This window comes from Desmodus rotundus, chromosome 1, assembly GCF_022682495.2.
Source record: "Desmodus rotundus isolate HL8 chromosome 1, HLdesRot8A.1, whole genome shotgun sequence".
In the NCBI taxonomy this organism is placed as follows: domain Eukaryota; kingdom Metazoa; phylum Chordata; class Mammalia; order Chiroptera; family Phyllostomidae; genus Desmodus; species Desmodus rotundus.
In genome coordinates, this window is record NC_071387.1 from 79,472,575 (window position 1) to 79,492,452 (window position 19,878).

Here is a 19,878-nt window from a genome sequence, read left to right on the forward strand (position 1 = left end):
GAAAACAAGGATGAAGAATCATCCCAACAAGTAAAAGAAAATAGAAAATTAAACAAAATTGTATGATAAATTACTAAGTAAAGCATCATTCATTCATTTATTCAATTAGTATCTATTGAATGCCTGCTCTTTGCCAGATACTGGCCTGGGTATTCAGCATACATCAGTAAGCAAACCAGTAGAAGATCCCTCCCTGAAGAACTTCACATGTTAGTTGGAGGCGTCTAAAAATAAACAATAAACTTAATGAATAAGTCAATTACATAATATGTTAGGAGACAACTGATGCTTTTGTCAAAAAGAAAAAAAATAGAGATGAGGATGGAGACTTCTGTAAAGGTTTTTGTTTTGTTTTATTTTGTTTCCATTTTAAGTTGGACAATCAGGATATACCTCATTGAGAAAGAACATTTGAGCAAAGGCATGAAAGAGGTAAGAGGAACAAGAAGCAACAGCTGGTGCAAAGACCCTAAGGCAGGCCCTTTTGTGGCATGTTTGAGGAACATAAAGGAACATAAAAGATTCTGAAGCTCAGAGAGCTAACAGGGGATTAACACGGAGATGGCATTAGAGCAACAGCAAGAATTTCAGACTGCATGGGTCCCTGTGGGCCAAGGTATGGACAGACTGTCACTTTTTTTTCTAACTGAAATAGTGTGCCCCTGGAGGATGTTTGGTAGAAGAGTGACAGCTTTGGTTTTTAAAAGGACCATATGGCTGCTAGGTAGAAGGAGAGAGATCTGAGAGCAAGGCTTTGAGTGATCCAGGTGAGAGACGGTGATACCTGGGACCACAGTAACAACAGCTGAGCAGAACTTTAGGAGAAGTCAGATGTCATTAAATGTATGAAATCAGTAGGAATAAGTAACATGTGTACAACCAATGCTGAACAAAACTATTGAATAACTTAAATTAGCAGGAAAAAATCTCAATGTATTCAATGGAAATAAGGAAAACAGAAAAAAATGGAATCAGAGATATATAATAGAAAATTTGAATTTATTTTGTTTTTATGTGTTTCTTGTCTGAAATATTTTCTGAAATAAAGCGTTCTAAATTTTCTAAGTTTTAAAGAGTTTGGTTTTGTACTAAGTGTTGGGGACTGCTGTGAATCACTTTGGAAAAGCAGTCTTGGGCTCCTGGAGTACCTCACCGGACTGGAGTCCAACATATGGAAGCAGAATTGGAGTTTGGCGGAGGGGTGGCTAAAATGAGGAGGAAGGAGGTAAGGCCCACTTCTGTGGTCTTACTTATCTTTCTGACCTTGCTCAAAACTTCCCTCCCATAGGTGCTTCCACCACAGGGCTGGCTCACTGCTTCCAACAATGAAAACAGAATGCTTTAGAACAAAAGCCACAAACTTGAATAATTTTGGGGTCAGCCACCTAACAGATGTGGCAAGGCAGAAAATGTTGTCATGTTACAACTTGGTAGTGCAGAGAAAATGCATGTCCTAGGTTGGTCATCCAGGAATAGGCCTTTAGATGCGCTTTTGCGTGCAAGTGACTTATTAAGGAGGGGCCCCTTAAAGAAACCAGGAAGAGGGTGGAAGAAAGACAGGAAGGGGGAAAAATAAACAAGTGTTCAATTTCAGAATCTGCATCTGCAGGTGAGGTGGTTCCAGCAGCTGAAGTCTGGTTTTCCAAAGTAAGTCACCACAGGGCCCAGCCTAGCACAAAAGTACCCAGAAAAGAGGGGCACCACCATCAGGGTAAGAGGTTTAATGGGAACTGGAGGACGCACCACTACATTCATGCAATTTCTTAGCCTGTTCACTTAGTTTAATCAGTGTCTTTAGTTGCTGCTCAGACTTCCTAGATACAAATGTTTACTTTCTCAGTTACCCCTCCACACCCCCTACTCCATCTTCTTAAGATGGGAGCTTGAGATATGGGGGTGGGGTATATTTTATACAACTCCTGTGATAACAGGAAAGGAACGTCTGGGGTCTCCAGATGAGGTGTCCTTTGACTTCTCTGGCCTCTGGGAGGATGGTTCTAGTCCTTCTGTTTGCAGGTCACCTGAATGCTATCACCCCTGGCTTGGCCTTTCTGTTAGTTTGGTCACAGTCTGGAGCAATCTCCTCCTGACTTTGCATTCATTACCTGGGTTTGTGCCATGTTTTCCTGCCAGTCTCCAGGCTCAGCAGTCACAGGTTTATTTACTGTCTACTCACTCTATCAACTCTCAACTTACACACACTGGTATGGGGAGCCCCAGAGGCAAAAAATATTTTTAAAAAATTACTTCATTGTTGTTCAATTACAGTTGTCTGAATTTTCTCCCCACCACCCCAGCCAAACCTCCCTCCCTCCCCTGCTTCCACCCTCCCCCTTGGTTTTGTCCACGTGTCCTTTATAGGAGTTCCTGAAAACCCTTCTCCCCATGTCCCCTCCTTCCTCTCCTCTATTGTTAGATTGTTCTTCACATTTCAATGTCTCTGGTTATATTTTGTTTGCTTTTTTCTTTTGTTGATTAGGTTCCAGTTAAAGGTGAGATCATATGGTTATTTGTCCCTCAACGCCTGGCTTATTTCACTTAGCATAATGCTCTCCAGTTCCATCCATGCTGTTGCAAAGGGTATAAGCTCCTTCTTTCTCTCTGCTGTGTAGAATTCCATTGTGTAAATGTACCAGTTTTTTGATCCACTCATTTGCTGATGGGCACTGAGGTTGCTTCCAGCACTTGGCTATTGTAAATTGTGCTGCTATGAACATTGGGGTGCGTAGGTTCTTTTGGATTGGTGTTTCAGGGCTCTTAGGGTATAATCCCAGCAGTGGGATTGCTTGGTCAAAAGGCAGTTCCATTTTTAGTTTTCTGAGGAAATTCCATACTGTTTTCCACAGTGGCCTCACCAGTCTGCATTCCTACCAACAGTGCACTAGGGTTCCCTTTTCTCTGCATCCTCTCCAACATTTGTTTGTGGATTTGTTTATGATGGCCATTCTGACCGGTGTGAGGTACTATCTCATTGTGGTTTTAATTTGCATCTGTCTGATGGCCTGTGATGCTGAGCATCTTTTCATGTCTCTGGGCCCCTCTGTATGTCTTCCTTGGAGAAGTGTCTGTTCAAGTTTTTTGCCCATTCAAAAAGTAAATTTTTTATTGTGGCAAAAAATATATAGCATAAAATTAGTCATTTTAAGTTGTACAATTTAGTAGCATTAATTGAATTGACAGTATTGTACAATTGTCACTGCTATTTCTAAAAGTTTTTCAACATTCCAAACATAAATTCTCTTGATTATCTTTTCTCCTAGCCCCTGGTCACCTCTAATCCACTTTCTATCTCTATGAATCTCCCTATTCTAGATATTTCATATAATGGAGTCATACAATATTTGTCCTTGTGTGTTGGGCTTATTTTACTTATAATGTCTTCAAGATTCATCCAGGTTATAGCATGTATCAGAATTTCATTCTTTTTATGGCTGGATTATATTCTATTGCATGCATATATCTCATTTTGTTTATCCATTCATCCATTGATGCATACCTGGGTTGTTTCCATCTTTTGGCTATTGAAAATAATGCTGCAAAGAATATTGGTGGACAATATCTGTTTGAGTTCCTGTTTTCAATTCTTTTGGATATATACCTAATAATGGAATTGCTGTGTCATTCTCCTTTTATATTCTTACCAACATGTATGAATGTCCCAATTTCTCCACATCCTCACTAGCATGCATATTTCTGCTTTGATTTACAATGACCATTCTAGTGCAAAGTCTAATAAGTCTAGTTTTGTTTTGCATACCCCTGTAGACTGATAATGAACATTTTCATGTATTTATTGGCCTTTGTAGAAATGTCTATTCAGGTCTTTTGTCTATTTTTAAAATGTGTTGTTTGTTATTTTGTTGGAGGCAGATTTTAAGAGAAGCGTCAGGACAAAAGACCCATGTGCCTTCAGTGTGGGCCTTACAGAATCTATACACCTCTCTGTAGGGAGGACATGCGAGGGCATGCTCATATCCTGGACTGAATATCTCATGACTCTGCTTCCTTCAATTCTTGGAGCTAAAACAGAAAAAAGTGGGCTTTTTTAAAACTTTTCCTATAATATATCCTCCTCTGTCATCAAGAATGATAGCTAAATTTTATGAGTTGAGTTTTCCTGGCCTAAGCCTAGAGAATGTCCCTCAGTCCCCCATCCCCCTTGGGCATTCTTTTTTATTTTTAACCTCTTCTCATCCATATAGAAGGATGTCTCTGACTCTACATTCAGAGAGAAAGGATGTTAATAATTTTTGAAATAGTATTTCCAGGACACATAAATTAGTGAATTAGGCCTGGCCTGAGTGGTGTATGTGCATGTGTGTGTGAGTGAAATAGGGTCAGACGTGAACTTTGTCTACAGCAGCGCTTCTTAAATTTTAGCATGTACCCAAATCACCTGGGTATGTTGCTAAACTGCAAATTCTGGTTCCATAGAGATTTTAACAAGCTTCCAGTTGCTGAGAATGCTGCAGGCCCATGAATTACACTTTGATTACGTTGACCTTAAACAAATTGACAACCAGATATTTCTCCAGCAAAAGTGGTTTGTTCGGTAACAACAAAGAATTGCAAATGGGGACATACAGTCTAATGGCAAATCATACACGAGTCAGAAAAACAAAGAAGGAGACTGCTCCTTTATGGACCTGGGAGGGGCTGTTGTAAACAAAGTGTCCATTGGAGGAAGTTGAAAATTTCAAGTATAGTGGCTTTTCATTGGCTGAATGATGGCAGTCTCCCATTTGCAGAGCTGTTACTGGGCAAGAAGAAATCTTTTCTTCCTCCTGCTAAGGTAGTAAAGTAGTATCTCTTCTCTTGGAGATGCAAGGGATACCTCTTCCTCTTGGGGTCAGCGTTCTGTGTTGAATGACAAGTACATGAGAGTTCTCTCTTCTAGCCTCCTGACTCTGTTTTAAATGAGGTTACTCTTTATTAACTTTCACAATTAACAAGGTCTTGGAGGACAATTTAGAGATTAAAAACTGAAAATGCCTTGAAATAGTTCCTGAGCCAAATATGGGTTTAGTAAGTAGTTGCCACACTTGAAAAATGAAAGGTTACTATTAGAATAATAATAAAGATTTCTATAGGGTGTCTACTACAGAAATGTCAAACTCAAGTGCTTATAGGCGTAAGTCTGGGGCTGGATGGAGACCTGATGTTTCCCAGGAAGAGATGCTGGCCCAGGGTGTCCATATTGTTCAGTTGTTCAAGAAAAGAGAGCTATGAGAATTTTATGTGCAATCTGATTTCTAAATGTTTTCAATTATTTTTTTCCTCAAACAGTCCTCAAGCAAAACAAAACAAGTCGGTTGGCCAGATACAAACTTCAGGGTGTTTGCTTACTCTCTCTGGTCTAATATTTTGCTATACTCTTGAGAGATATAAAAGAAGAGGACCTGGTTTCAGCTCTTAAGATGAGTGTGGCCTTGTTGGGAACTCAGACAGAGAGAGGCACATGAAATAGCAATGGAGAGAGAGAAGTCTGCAAGTGTGAGAAAAAGAGAGAATTCTGCAAGTGTGAGAAAAAGAGAGAGCTAAACCATTTAAGGGAGCTGTAGAGTCACACCCCAATGAGACTGCAGCTACCACCTCAGTGCTGAATTTTGTGATTTGTAGAAGTGTTTTCTGTGTGGGAAATAGACTGTTTACTTTGTCTTAGTGAGTTAATCAGTACTGATGAACAAAGAGCTCAGTCATTACTGCTCAGTACTAACTTTGATAGTTAAGCAGGTAACAGTGATTTGAAGTAAATATGGCTTAAGAAATGCAATAGGTCCTCTTTATCCACAGCTTTGGTTTTGCAGTTTCAGTTACAGCAATCAATGGCATTCTGAAAATATTAAATGGAAAATCCCAGAAATAAACAATTTGCAAGTTTTAAATTGTAACCTCTTTGTCCAGCATCTCCACGCTGTTATACTAACCATTTCGTTGGTCATTAGCAGCCATCTCAGTTATCAGATGACTATCCTGGTATCACAGTGCTTATATTCAAGTCACCCTTACTTTACTTAATAATGACCCCAAAGCACAAGCGTAGTGGAGCTGGCAATTTAGATATGCCAGAAAGAAGCTTTAAAGAGCTTCCTTTAAGTGAAAAGGTGAAAGTTCTCAATAAGGAAAGCAAAAAAACTAAACTGTATGCTGAAGTTGCTAAGATCTATGGTAAGAATGAATCTTCTATCCTGGAAATTGTGAAGAAGGAAAAAAAATGTTTTGCTGTTGTACCTCAAGCTGCAAAAGTTACAGACACAGTGTGTGATAAGTGCTTAGTTAAAATGGAAAAAGTATTAAACTTTATCATAGGTATGTATGTATAGAAAAAAACATCTATCGAGTTCGATAACTATGTGAGGTTTCAGGCATCTACTGGTGGTCTTGGCATGTTTCCTTTGAGGACAGGGGGACTACTATACATTCATCTGCAAATACTAGTGGAATCTGTTATGAACGCTACAAGAAATGGAGTCCTTGCAGAAATAAAAAGGTTTTCTAAAACATATAAGATTCAACTGTCTTCAAAACTATAGAAACAATATTCAAATGGTAGTATGAATCATGATCTAAAAATTAACTCATGAAAATTTATTAAATGGGGTGTGGTAAACTGCATAATGCCCTCCCCCACCCAAGTTGTCATGTCCCAGTCCCTGGAATTGTGAATATGTTACCTTATGTGGCAAAAAGGACTTTACGGATATGATTATGGATTTTGAGATGGGGGATTATCCTGGATACATCTGGGTGGCACAGTGTAATCACAAGGGTCTTTAGGAGAGGGAGGCAGAAGTATCAGCGTTAGACAAGGAGAAATTGGAGGATGGGATCATGAGCCAAGGAATGTGGGCAGCTGCCAGAAGCTAGAAAAGGCAGGAAAACAGATCATCCCCTAGGGCCCCAAGAAAGCACACAACCCTGCTGACACCTTAATTTTAGTCCATTGAAACTATTTGGGACTTCTGACTTCCAGAAGTACAAGATAATAAATTTGTGTTGTTTTAAGCCACTAAGTTAGTGGTAATTTATTACTGTAGCAATAGGAAACTAATGCAGAAAACAAAGAGATATAGAAGGAAAGAAACATGAAAGCCTCTGAAGTTTTAAGTGCCCCCAAAATAAACAAAGAAAAGTAGTTTTCTATTAATGATCCTTTGCTGTCCTGCATTCTTTTTTTTTTTTTTTTACAGTTAAAATGACTTCTTCTGATACATTAAATCTCTATTGGCTTATATATGAAGTGTGAGTAACATTCTTACTACACTTACATGTCATGAGATTATGTCACAGGAACTAAATCAAATGAGACAATAAATGTAATATGCTTAGCAAAATGCCTGACACATAGTAGGTGCTCATTAAATGTTAGTTTCTTCTGCTTGCCCTTATAGTTCTTGGATCTTGAGGAATATATAAACATATATGAGTATATTGTGAAATGATTACCACAATAGAGTTAGTTAACAGATCAATCACTTCACATAATTACCTTTTAATTTTTTGTAAGAACACCTAAGATTTCCTCTCTTAGCAATTTTCAAGTATATAATACTGTATTGTTAACTATAAACACCATGGTGTACATTAGATCCCCAGAACTTTTTCATCTTATAACTGAAAGTTTGTACCCTTTGACCAACATCTCCCTGTTTCCCCAACCCAAGCATCTGTTTTATTGTATGACTTGAGTGTACTAAACCTTAATTTAGCTTATGAATCAATAAAAGGATTCAGTTAAATAGTTTTTATTGGAAAATGTGAGGCAATTAAAGAGTCAATCTGAAACAGACACAAGAATGGGATGAAACTTACTTATTTTTTACTTAATAGTTCCAGAATTAATCAAATTATAAATATGTATAATTTATCTTCATTTGGAATTGTAGTACTCTTAGCAGTTAATATTAATTTCATGCTAAATGAATCATTATGAAGTACTTATGAGGAAAATTATTTTTAAGCCATGTACTCATTTAAAATGTAATTTATTACTTTCTGCAGGCAATAAATATGTGTTACATTAGTTATGACACACCATGATTGGTGGGAATGCATATTCTAAGTAGGAATGCATTTTTTCACTGAACTAAAGGAAATTAGACTAAAATTGCCTTAACAATGAAAAAAACAGGGTTATCATTGTTCAATAGAAAAAGGATAGATTTTTGTTTTCTAGGAATTCTGTGTTAGAGACTCCACAATCATAGAGTTGTTTCTCCATTCTACAATATTCAGAGAATTTTAGTATGTGGATAAAAGAGACTCCTGCCTTCCTGTCTGTCTCTTGGGTGGTTTATTTAGGTCCCCTCATCCACCTGTTATTTGCTTTGTTTTAGTTTTTTTTTTTATTGTATTTTTCTATTACCATTTAGTTCCCTTGTACCCTGCTCCCCTCATCAATCACCACACTGTTGTCAATGTCCATGAGTCCTTTTTCCTTTTTGCTCAATCCCTTCACTCCCTACCCTTTAGCTGTCATCCTACTCACTATCTATGAGTCTGTTTCTATTTTGCTTATTAGTTCAGATTGTCCATTAAATTTCACATATGAGTGAAATCATATGGTTTTTGTCTTTCTCTGACTGGCTTATTTCACCTAGCATAATGTTCTCCAGGTCCATCCATACTGTTGCAAAGTGTAAATTTTTCTTTTTTACTGCTGAATAGTATTCCATTGTGTAAATGTCCCATAGTTGTTGCATCCATTCATCTGTTGGTGGACACTTGGGCTGCTTCCATGTCTTGGGTATTGTAAATAATGCTGCAATGAACATAGGGGTGCTTATGTTCTTTCAAATTAGTGTTTTGGGTTCCTTCATATATATTCCCAGAGGTGGGATCTCTGGGTCAAAAGGCAAATCCATTTTTAATTTTTTGAGGTACCTCCATACTGCTTTCCACAGTGCCTGCATCAATCTGCATTCCCACCAACAGTGCAAGAGGGTTCCCTTTTCTCCACATCCTTGTCAGCACTTATTTATTGATGATAGCCATTGTGACAGGTGTGACATGCTATCTCATTGTGCTTTTAATTTACATTACTCTGATGATTAGTGATGTTGAACATCTTTGCATATGTCTATTAGCCATCTGTATGTCCTCCTTGGAGAAGTGTCTATTCGGGTCCTTTGCCCAATTTTAATTGGATTGTTTGATTTTTTTGTGTGTGTTTTTATAAGTTCTTTATAAATATGGGATATTAATCCCTCATCAGCTATATCAGCAAATATGTTCTCCCATTCTGTGGGCTGTCTGTTTATTTTGTTGATGTTCTCCTTCCCTGTGTTTGATATAGTCCTATTTGTTTATTTTTTCTTTTGTTTTCCTTGCCTAGGAGATATACCAATAAAATATTTCTATGAACTATGTCCAAGATATTGTTGCCTATGTTTTCTTCTATGATTTTCATGGTTCAGTTCTAACATTTAAGTGTTTGATCCATTTTGAATTTATTCTTGTGTGTGGTGTAAGAAGGTGGTCAAGTTTCATTTTTCTACATGTATATGTCCAGTTTTCCCAACACCATTTATTGAAAAAAACTATCTTTAGCCCATTGTATGAGCTGACTCCCACTGTGGAATATTAATTGGCTAAAAAGGTATGGGTTTATTTCTGGGCTCTTTATTCTGTTCCATTGATCTATGTGTCTGTTTTTATCCCAGTACCATGCTGTTTTGACTACTACGGCTTCATAGTATAATTTGATATTAGGTAGTATGATTCCTCCAACTTTGTTCTTCTTTCTCAGGATCTCTGTTGCTATGTGTGGCCTTTTGTGGTTCCACATAATTTTTTGTAATATTTGTTCTAGTTCTGTGAAATATGTCATTGGAATCTTGCTAGGAATTGCATTGAATCTATAGATTGCTTTGGGTAGTATGGGAACTTTAATGATGTTAATTCTTCCTATACATGAACACAATATTTATGTCCACTTATTTGTAGTTTCTTCATTTTCTTTCTTCAGTGTCTTATAATTTTCCATGCATGGGTCTTTTACATCCTTGGATAGGTTTATTCCTAGATATTTTATTCTTTTTGAAGCATTGTGTTTGGGATTGTTTTCTTAATTTTCCTCTCTGTTAGTTCATTATTGGCATATAAAAATGCAACTGATTTCTAGATACTAATTTTGTATCCTGATACTTTGCTCAATTCATTTATCAGTTCCAGTAGTTTTTTGGTGGAATCTTTGGGATTCTCTATGTACAGTATCATGTCATCTACAAATAAAGACAATTTTACTTCTTCCTTTCCAACTTGGATGTCTTTTATTTCTTCTTGTCTGATTGTTGTGGCTAGGACTCCCTGTACTATGTTGAATAAGAGTAATGAAAGTGGACATCCCTGTCTTGTTCTTGATCTTAAGAGGAACATTTGTAGTTTTTGCCCATTGAGTATGATGCTGGCAGTGGGTTTGTGATATATGGCCTTTATTATTTTAGGTATGTTCCCTCTATTCCCACTTTGCTAAGAGTTTGTATCATAAATGTGTGTTGGATTTTATCAAAAGCTTTTTCTGCATCTATTGATATGATCATGTGGTTTTTATTCTTTATTTTGTTTATATGGTGTATCACAGTTATTAATTTGTGAATATTGTACCAAACTTGCATTCCCAGGATAAATCCCACTTGATCATGCTGTATGATCTTTTTGATGCATTGCTATATTCAGTTTACTAATATTTTGTTGAGGATTTTAGCATCTATGTTCTTCAGAGATATTGGCCTATAATTTTCTTTCTTTTTTTGCAGTGTCTTTATCTGGTTTTGGAATTAGGATAATGCAGGGCTCATAAAATGAGCTTAGGAGCCTTCTCTCCTCTTGAATTTTTTGAAATAGTTTGAAAAGGAAAGGCGTTAGTTCTTCTCAGAGTATTTGGTAAAATTCACCTGTGAAGCCATCTGGTCCAGGGCTTTTGTTTGTTGGGAATTGTTTGATTACTGCTTCAATTTCACTAGATATAATCTGTCTATTCAGATTCTCTGATTCTTCCTAATTTAGTTTTGGAAGATTGTAGGCTTCTAGGAATGTGTCTGTTTCCTCCAGGTTGTCCGATTTGTTGGCATATAGTTGTTCGTAATATTTTCTACACTCCTTTGTATTTCTTTGGTGTCAGTTATTTCTCCCTTTCACTTATGATTTTATTTATTTGGGTCCTTTCTCTTTTTTTCCTGATGAGTCTGGTTAAAGGTTTAAGTCAATCTTATTTATCTTTTCAAAGAACCAGCTCTTGGATTCACTGATATTTTGTATCATTTTTAGACTCTTTTTCATTTATTTGTGCTCTGATCTTGATTATTTCCTTCCTTCTACTAACTTTGGGCTTTGTTTGTTTTTCAAGTTCCTTTAAGTGTAAATTTAGATCATTTATTTGAGCTTTATCTTATTTTTTGAGATAGGCCTATAGTGGTCTTAATTTCCCTCTTAGGATTGCTTTTCTCATGTTCCACAGATTTTGGATTGTTGAGTTCTCATTTTCATTTGTTTCAAGGTATCTTTGATTTCTTCCTTGATCTCTTTGTCAACCCATTCATTGTTCAATAGCTTAGCTTCCATGTCTTTGCATATTTTCCAGTGTCCTTCTTGGGATAGATTTCTAGTTTCACAGTACTGTGGTCAGAGAAGATGCTTGATATGATTTCAGTCTCCTTAAATTTATTGACAACTTGTTTTGTATCCTACCATGTGGTCTATCCTAGAAAACATTCCATTGGCACTTGAAAAGTATTTATATGCTGCTACTTTGGGGTGAAATGCTCTGAAGATATCAATTAAATCCACTTGATCTAGTGTGTTGTTTAAGGCTGCTTTCTCCTTGTTGATTTTCTGTCTGGCAGATATATCCATTGAAGTCAAAGAGGTGTTAAAAATCCCCAGCTATGACTATATTTCTGTTGATCTGTCCTGTTACATACATCAAGATTTGCTTTACATGTTTAGGTTCTCAAATGTTGGGTGCATCAATGTTCACTAGTGTTATGTCCTCTTGTTGGATTGTTCCATTTATCATTATGTAGTGTCCTTCTTTGTCTCTCTGGTTTTAAAATCTACTTTGTCAGATATAAGTATAACTATCTCAAAGGGGGTCAAGATGGAGGTGTAGGTAGACACACAACCACCACAAGAATGAACACAACTAACTTAAAAATGAAAAAAAACGAAAACTGCAAGAAAATCAACCAGAAAAATACCCAGAACTGTACGGAAGTTCGGCATCCATGGATTTAAAGATCTGTATTCATCCAGATGGGTAGGAGGAGTGGAGACAGGGTGTTGGGGTGGAGAGGACTCGGTGTGGAGGCAGCAAGCCAGGGGCAGAGAGGTGGAGAGGCAGCCAGTGAGTGGTGGCCAGTAGAACGGGCAGCCCTACATTCATGTGTGGTGGATAAAAATCAGGCCGATACCTTGTGAGCGATTGAGCCCAGCCCCAAGCCAGACTGCACAGCCCAGGACTCCAGCACTGGTAAAAGAAAGCCTCATAACTTATGGCTGTAAATCCAGTGGGGCTTGTGGTAGAAGAAACTGACAGTTTCTTAGGAGAGCCTGGAGTGTAGGCAAACCCGCCCGCCCTGGGAACCACAACCAGGACAGCAGCTGAGGGGGCACCAGTTACACAGGGGAAGTGGGTGAGGTGACTGGAAATGGAATGATGGTGAGGCAAACCCCCAGAAGTCAGGCATCAGTGGCATTGTTCCCTCTTCCACCCCTCTCCCACACACAGAGCCATGGTTACCCTGCACTGGAAAATACTCAAGGCTCTACCCCATATGACCTAACAGGTGTGTTAAAATGTAATCAAAGCAGCTCTACCTAGTACACAGACACAGGAAGGCTGCTAAAATCAGAAGACAAAGAAATATGGCCCAAATGAAGGAACAGAACCTCAGAAAAAGAACTAAACAAAATGGAGATAATCAAACTATCAGACAAAGAGTTCAAAACACTGGTGGTCAGATTACTCAAAGATCTCATTGAATATGTCAAAAGCCTAAGGGAAGAAATGAAGGCTCTACTAAGGGAAATAAAGAAAAATCCACAGGATATCAGCAGTGAAGGGAAGGAAGTTCAAATCAATGATTTGGAACATAAGGAAGAAATAAATATTCAACCAGAACTAAATGAAGAAACAAGAATTCAAAAAAACAAGCAGAGTTTAAGAAGACTCTGGGACATCTCCAAAAGGGCCAACATCCAAATCATAGGAATGCCAGAAGGAGAAGAGAAAGAGCAAGAAATTGAAAACTTATTTGAAAAAATAATGAAAGAAAACTTTCCCAATCTAGTGAAGGAAATAGACATACAAGTCCTGGAAGCTCAGAGAGTCCCAAAGAAGTTGGACCCAAAGAAGGCCACACCAAGACACATCGTAATTAAAATTTCAAAGTTTAAAGATAAAGAGAGAATCTTAAAAGTAGCAAGAGAAGAGAATTACCTACAAAGGAGTTCCCATGAGTGTCAGCTGATTTCTAATCCAATAAATCTAATAAATTTATATCTAATAAATTGCTTGCCTCCATTTCATCTAGTTCTCCTTCTGGAGAATTCTCTTGGTCTTTAATTTGGATCTATTTCTTTGTTTTCCCAGTTTGTTTCTATAGAATAGGTAGATCTACAAGATTCTGGTGTATGCCTCAGTCAAACCGTGCCTGTGACTGGCCCTGGGCAACCTGTTTGGAGCTATCAGCAAGCACTCCACAGCCTGTGACTCCCTCTGCTGGGCCTGGGTATGTGCAAAAAGAACCAGGCTATACCCCAAGGCTGGCTTTTTATCAGCACTAGGCCTAGAGAAGGGTCAGCTGAAATCTCCCAGCATTCTACCTTTGCCTGCAAGCTTTCTGTTGGGTAAATCAGTGAATGTCTTCCAGCTGTACTCCTCAGAGGCCTGGCTTAGGCTCCACAGGGTGGAGCAGAGTAATTCCTGAGGACAGGGCTATTGCTTCCCCTCAGGATGATACCACTTGGAGGGGAGTGCTCTGCCTGAGAAAGGTGGCTCCTGCATTATGGGGAATGAGTCAGCACAGGGATCCTGACAGCTGTTCCTTCAATTCCGTCTCCAGAGCCACCTGTCCCAGACTCTCCTCACATATCGGTAGTCCACTTTGTCCTCCCTCCGCTGGAGCCTAGGGTAAGTGGCTGCAAACCACTTTGTGCATTGGTTCTTTAAAAAGCTCTGTCTCCAGCCATCTCTTCCTGGTGGACAGAAACCCTGCTGCCTTTCCCAGCTCTGGTGCTGTAGGCTGGGGGAGCCCAGCTTGGGATTTAGACCCCTTACTTCTCAAGGGAAACATCCCCCCCAGCCACTGAAATAGCACTTCAGCTGCCACCTCCCCACCTTAGGAGCCCAGCCAGCCCTCTTGCACCTCTTCCGTACTTCCTACCAGTCTGGTTGTGATAATATGGCTTCTTCTGTCTGTCTGTGGTTATAAGGCTTCTCTTTAGCTAGTGTTCAGTTGGTTATTCAGGATGGTTTTTCTAAAATTTAGTCGTAATTCCAGTTTGGTCCTGGGAAGAGCTTAGTGTATCTTCCACTTACTTCTCTGCCATCTTTGAATCTCACCCCCCCCCCATTTTTTAATGAAACTTACTGCTTTCTTGAGTTTATCTTATTTTGACAAGCATATATCTTTTGAGCTATGCTGCTGGAAGAGAACATGTTGATTGATTTAATAAAGATTACCTTCACTAGACTAATCTTCCTAAGAGCAGAGCACATTTTTTCTTTCTTTTTTCACCATGGTAATCCCAGACCCTACCATAGTGCCTCAGCTTAGTTCAGCTGCTAGCAACAGAAATCTAAAACAACAGTAGTTAAACAAAACAGATTTATTTTTATTTATTGTAAAAAAAGTCCAGAGTAGGCAAACTAGGTGATTCCCATGATGACTGGTGACCCAGGGACCTTCTACTTCTTTTACTCGGCCATCCTTACTCCATGACGTCATCCTTAAGGGTACCTTATGGTTCAAGATGACTCTAGCCATCTTGCCCTCACAGCAGGAAGCAGTAGAAAGGGGGAAAGGGCTGAAAAGCTCCTTGCCTATTGCCTTTCTACCTTTTGAGAAGACTTTCTGAAACTTCCAACCAACAGTTTCTACTCATCTCTCACTGGTTACAACTTAGTTAGTTACATTGCAACCCTGATAGCAAGGCAGTCTAGGAAATGCAGGGTTTTTTTTTTTTTTTTTATTGGGCACACTGCCTTAATAAGTATATAAAAGCAGTGTTCTAACAAGGGGAGGAAGTGGTACCATGAAATTAGTAAGGAGGTTGTAATGAGTTTTTTGTAAAGCAAAACTTACCTAATTCATAAGAGTGTTCTTTGATTCCTCCACCTTTTCTTAAACTTAAAACTTATTTTTAAAAATTCAAATGATGGTTGATTGCACCCTCCACCCCCAATGTCTTTACTTGACCAAATAGAAAGTTAACTCTGTTAGTCCTCTAATATTATGGATATTTTACTGGCCCAAGAAACCCCAAATTTAAGGAACTCCTGGACCTGTGAGATTTCTCCCAACTCCAAGATACTCAGACGGATCTGTGTCTTCAACACAGCCTATACACTTAATGCCTTCTGTTTGAAATGTTCTCTCTAGGTATTCATTGATTAATGTATCACGAAGGCTCAGGCAAAGTGTTAATGCTCAGTGACACAAAAAATTGATGCCACCTCCAAGTACTTAGTCAGGGTTTACTTTGCAGTAAGAGAGAAACTCATTAAAGTCAGAATAGGTAGAATTCTGGCCAAGATGGCGGTGTAGGTAGAAACCCTTCACTTCTTCCCACAACCAAAAGGAGGATAACTAAAACAATAAAACACCAATCTAAAACAATAAACCACCAGTAGTGCCAGAAAATCAAAATGCATGGAACTCCGACAATGAAGGAATTAAGGAAACATTCACCACCACCACAGGTAAGAAGGAGCTGTGCAGCAGGGTGGGTGGAGAAGATCGGCAACAAGGTGATGGACCACGTGGGTGGGGCTGGCTGAGATGACCTGAGGCCAGGCAGTGGACTGTGTGGGCAGGGCGGGCCTGGCTGAAAGAGAAACTGAGACTCAGAGATGACTGTGGACTATGGCAGGGGTTGCCACGGTGGGAGGAACTCCCAGTCTCACAGGAGAGTTCATTGGAAAGTGGGGCTAGAGCTGAGCAAGCAAGCTGCATTGTTCCTTCTCTGGCAGGGGCCTACAAATATCGCCACAATGCAGCAAGGAGGGTTGCCCTGCCCTGTTGAATATCTAAGGCCCCACCCCCTTACAACTTAACAGGTGCACCAAGACAAAGAAATATGGCCCAAATGAAAGAACAGAGCAAAACTCCAGAAAGAGAGCTAAGAGATGAGGAGATAGCCAACCTATCTGATAAGAGTTCAAAACCCTGTAATGAAAATGCTCACAGAACTAATTGAGCTTGGTCACAAAATGAAAAAGCAAATGAAAGATACCCAAAATGAAATAAAGCAAAATATTCAAGTAACCAACAGTGACAGGAAGGAAACCAGGACTCAAATCAATGATCTGGAACAAAAGAAATAAATAAACATCCAAATAGAACAGAATGAAGAAACAAGAATTCAAAAAAATGAGGACAGGCTTAGGAACCTCTGTGACAGCTTTAAACGTTCCAATATCCGAATCATAGGGGTACCAGAAGGAAAAGAAGAAGAACAAGAAATTGAAAACTTATTTGCACAAATAATGAAGGAAAACTTCCCCAATCTGGCAAAAGAAATAGACTTCCAGGAAGTCCAGGAAGCCCAGAGTCCCAAAGAAGTTGGACCCAAAGAGGAATACACCAACACACATCATTAAATTACCCAAGATTAAAGATAAAGAGATAATCTTAAAAGCAGCAAGAGGAAAGGAGACAGTTACCTACAAAGGAGTTCCCATAAAACTATCAGCTGATTTCTCAAAAGAAACCTTGCAGGCAAGAAAGGGCTGGCAAGAAGTATTCCAAGTCATGAAAGGTAAGGACCTACATCCAAGATTATTCTATCCAGCAAAGCTATCATTTCTAGAATTATGTAGCATTAAATTTTGTTATTTTTATTATTTTAATAACTTAATTTCATGAACTGTTAAAAAAATTACATTTACATCTCCCAGTTGACACATTTCTTCACTAACCTAGACAAAAACCCATGTGAAAAGTTTCCATGCAGTTATTCTAGAATAAGCCTTGTTTTACAAATCTTTAAAACATATTTTAGAAATCAAAATTGATATGCTTTGCTATCTTTTGATTAATAAAAGCTTTCTTAAAGTCCCACACATTTGGACCATGGCAGCTAATTTTGTAATTTAAGCATTCATATGAATGGTAACTAATAAAGATAAATTAAACTCATTGAAAAAAAAAAAGCTATCATTTACAATGGAAGGGCAGATAAAGTGCTTCCCAGATAAGGTCAAGTTCAAGGAGTTCATCATCACCAGGCCCTTATTACATGAAATGTTAAAGGGACTTATCTAAGAAATTGAAGAAGATCAAAAACTATGAACAGTAAAATGACAACAAACTCACAACTATCAACAAATGTACCTAAAAGAAAAGGAGAACAGCGAAAACAAAAACTAAGCAAACAACTAGAACAGGAACAGAATCACAGAAATGGACATCACATGGAGGATTTTCAGGGGGGATGGGGAGGGGAGGAATGGGAGGGAAAGGTACAAAGAATAAGAAGCATAATTGGTAGGCATAAAATAGATGGGGAGAGGTTAAGAATGGTATAGGAAACAGAATTCAAAGAACTTATATGTAAAACCCATGGACATGAACTAAGGGGTGGGGAATGCTGGAGGTTTGCGTGGTGTAGGGGGGAAAATTGGGAAAACTGTATTAGCATAATCAAGAAAATATACTTTCAAAAAAGTCAGAATAGGTAAAGAGGTGATTGTTACGAGGATATGGGGGAATCTCGTGGGCTGCTGAGAATAGAAAATAAGTGGAGTCAGCTTGCCTTAAAATTGGGCTTAAAAATGGAATGTTGGGAATGAAAGCAACTGTCTTTCATGGGATAAACATGACTTTTCATCTACTTTTTGCCTTCCTCTGCCAACCAACTTTTTTTGGTATATATATTATTCCCCCAGTAACTTTGGATGGCATGAGAGCTTGGCTCTTGTGGTGTAGGAGCGGTACAGTCTCTCAGTGTTGCAATTCCAAATTCCCCAGCAATAGCTTGATTGGTTCACCAAGGGTCAAGTTACCATTCCTGGTTCAAGTAGCTATGGCAGGGAATGGGACCATTAGTACAAACATGTCTTCCTAATATCCATTCTTTCAGAGAGCCTAGGAAGTGAGCAGTGGGGAGAGTCAGCTCTACATGCAACATGTTCCTTTTTCCATTAATTTTCACTTTGTGCTCTGTTTCCTGACCTCAGGTGCTTTTCCCCATCAGGGTGGCAGATCAAAGACCTTCACTGTTACTTGCATTATTTCTCGGAAGTATTTCATGCACAGATATTATTCTTGTTTTCTTCTCTAATTAAACGTACATTTTCTCATTCAGAATGTTTTAAGAGGAAAGCGAAGTGGTGGTTAATATACATAAGTCCCTGGGGTCATATCACCCCATCCTCACTTCTACCCTACTTGGGAAGTGGTCTGGTACCCACCCGGGGCATGAGCAAGAGAGAGCATAGCAGCAAGTGGTTAGAAGCACAACCCCAGAGTCAATCAACCTGAATTTGAAGGTACAAATATGTACTTGTAGAGATTGCTCTGTGTATCAGTTTCTTTATCTGTGAAATTGCAGTATTACCTACCTCATCCATAAGATCACTGTGAAAATTAAAGAAAATAACAAGGTCAAGGAGTCAGCTCAGTGCCTGGAACTTAATAAACACTTATTAAATATTTGCAGTTGAGATACCAGAGGCAAATATCAGAGCCACAGACAAGACAGTTTTAAGTGTTGGGGTGCCAACTGGAAACTTAGGTGGGAGTTAGGCTACATTCTGGAAATGACAGCTGGAAACTAGGTTGGTATCTGGACTAATTCTGGGAATATGAGTCTTACTACAATAGCTAGAATCCAAGACAGTTGATTTTGTTTGTTGAATTCTGAAGGAAGATTTGAAAATGTCAGTAACTCTGTGCACTCAGCTGTGGTGTTTCTCCCTTCTGGAATGTAAAGATTCTAATGTTTGGATTCTATTAGAATGTTTTCTAATTTTAATTCTTTCTAAAAATGAAATAATTTTCACCTACACATGCCATGTTTCATGTTTGCCACATTATTTTTGATTGGATTTTATACTATAACCAAAACTGTTTGTAGAGGCACACATAATCAATTTTATAAGCCAATTGAAAATAGGATTGTATCTAACTATTTGTTTCTCAGGAAACATTTTTTAAAAAAGATTTTATTTTATTTATTTTTAGAGAGAGGGGGAGGGATAGAAGCACCGATTGGTTGCCTCTCGCATATCCCCAACTGGGGACCTGGCCCACAACCCAGGCAGTGCCCTGGCTGGGAATCAAGTCAGCAACCTTTCAGTTTGCAGGTAAGTACTAAATCCACTGAGCCACACCAGCCACGGCTCTCAGGAAACTTTTCAGACATTTTACAAAGTGATCATCTCATTACTGCTTAAAATATTAGGATGGTGCTATCCATATAGATACCAGATAAATTGAATGTCTATAAATATTTGTAAGAGTACATTTGAATGCTTATAAATACTACTGTATATATTCTACTCATTTAGGCCTAAATTAGACCTAATATGTTGTCCTTTCATATACTGTAAAGTTGAATGAGCCCAGCAAGTATTTGCTAACCTCTGCATTAAAAAGACATAAAACTGCAATATGGCAAGACCTCAATTATAACTACACTACAAACACTAGAAAG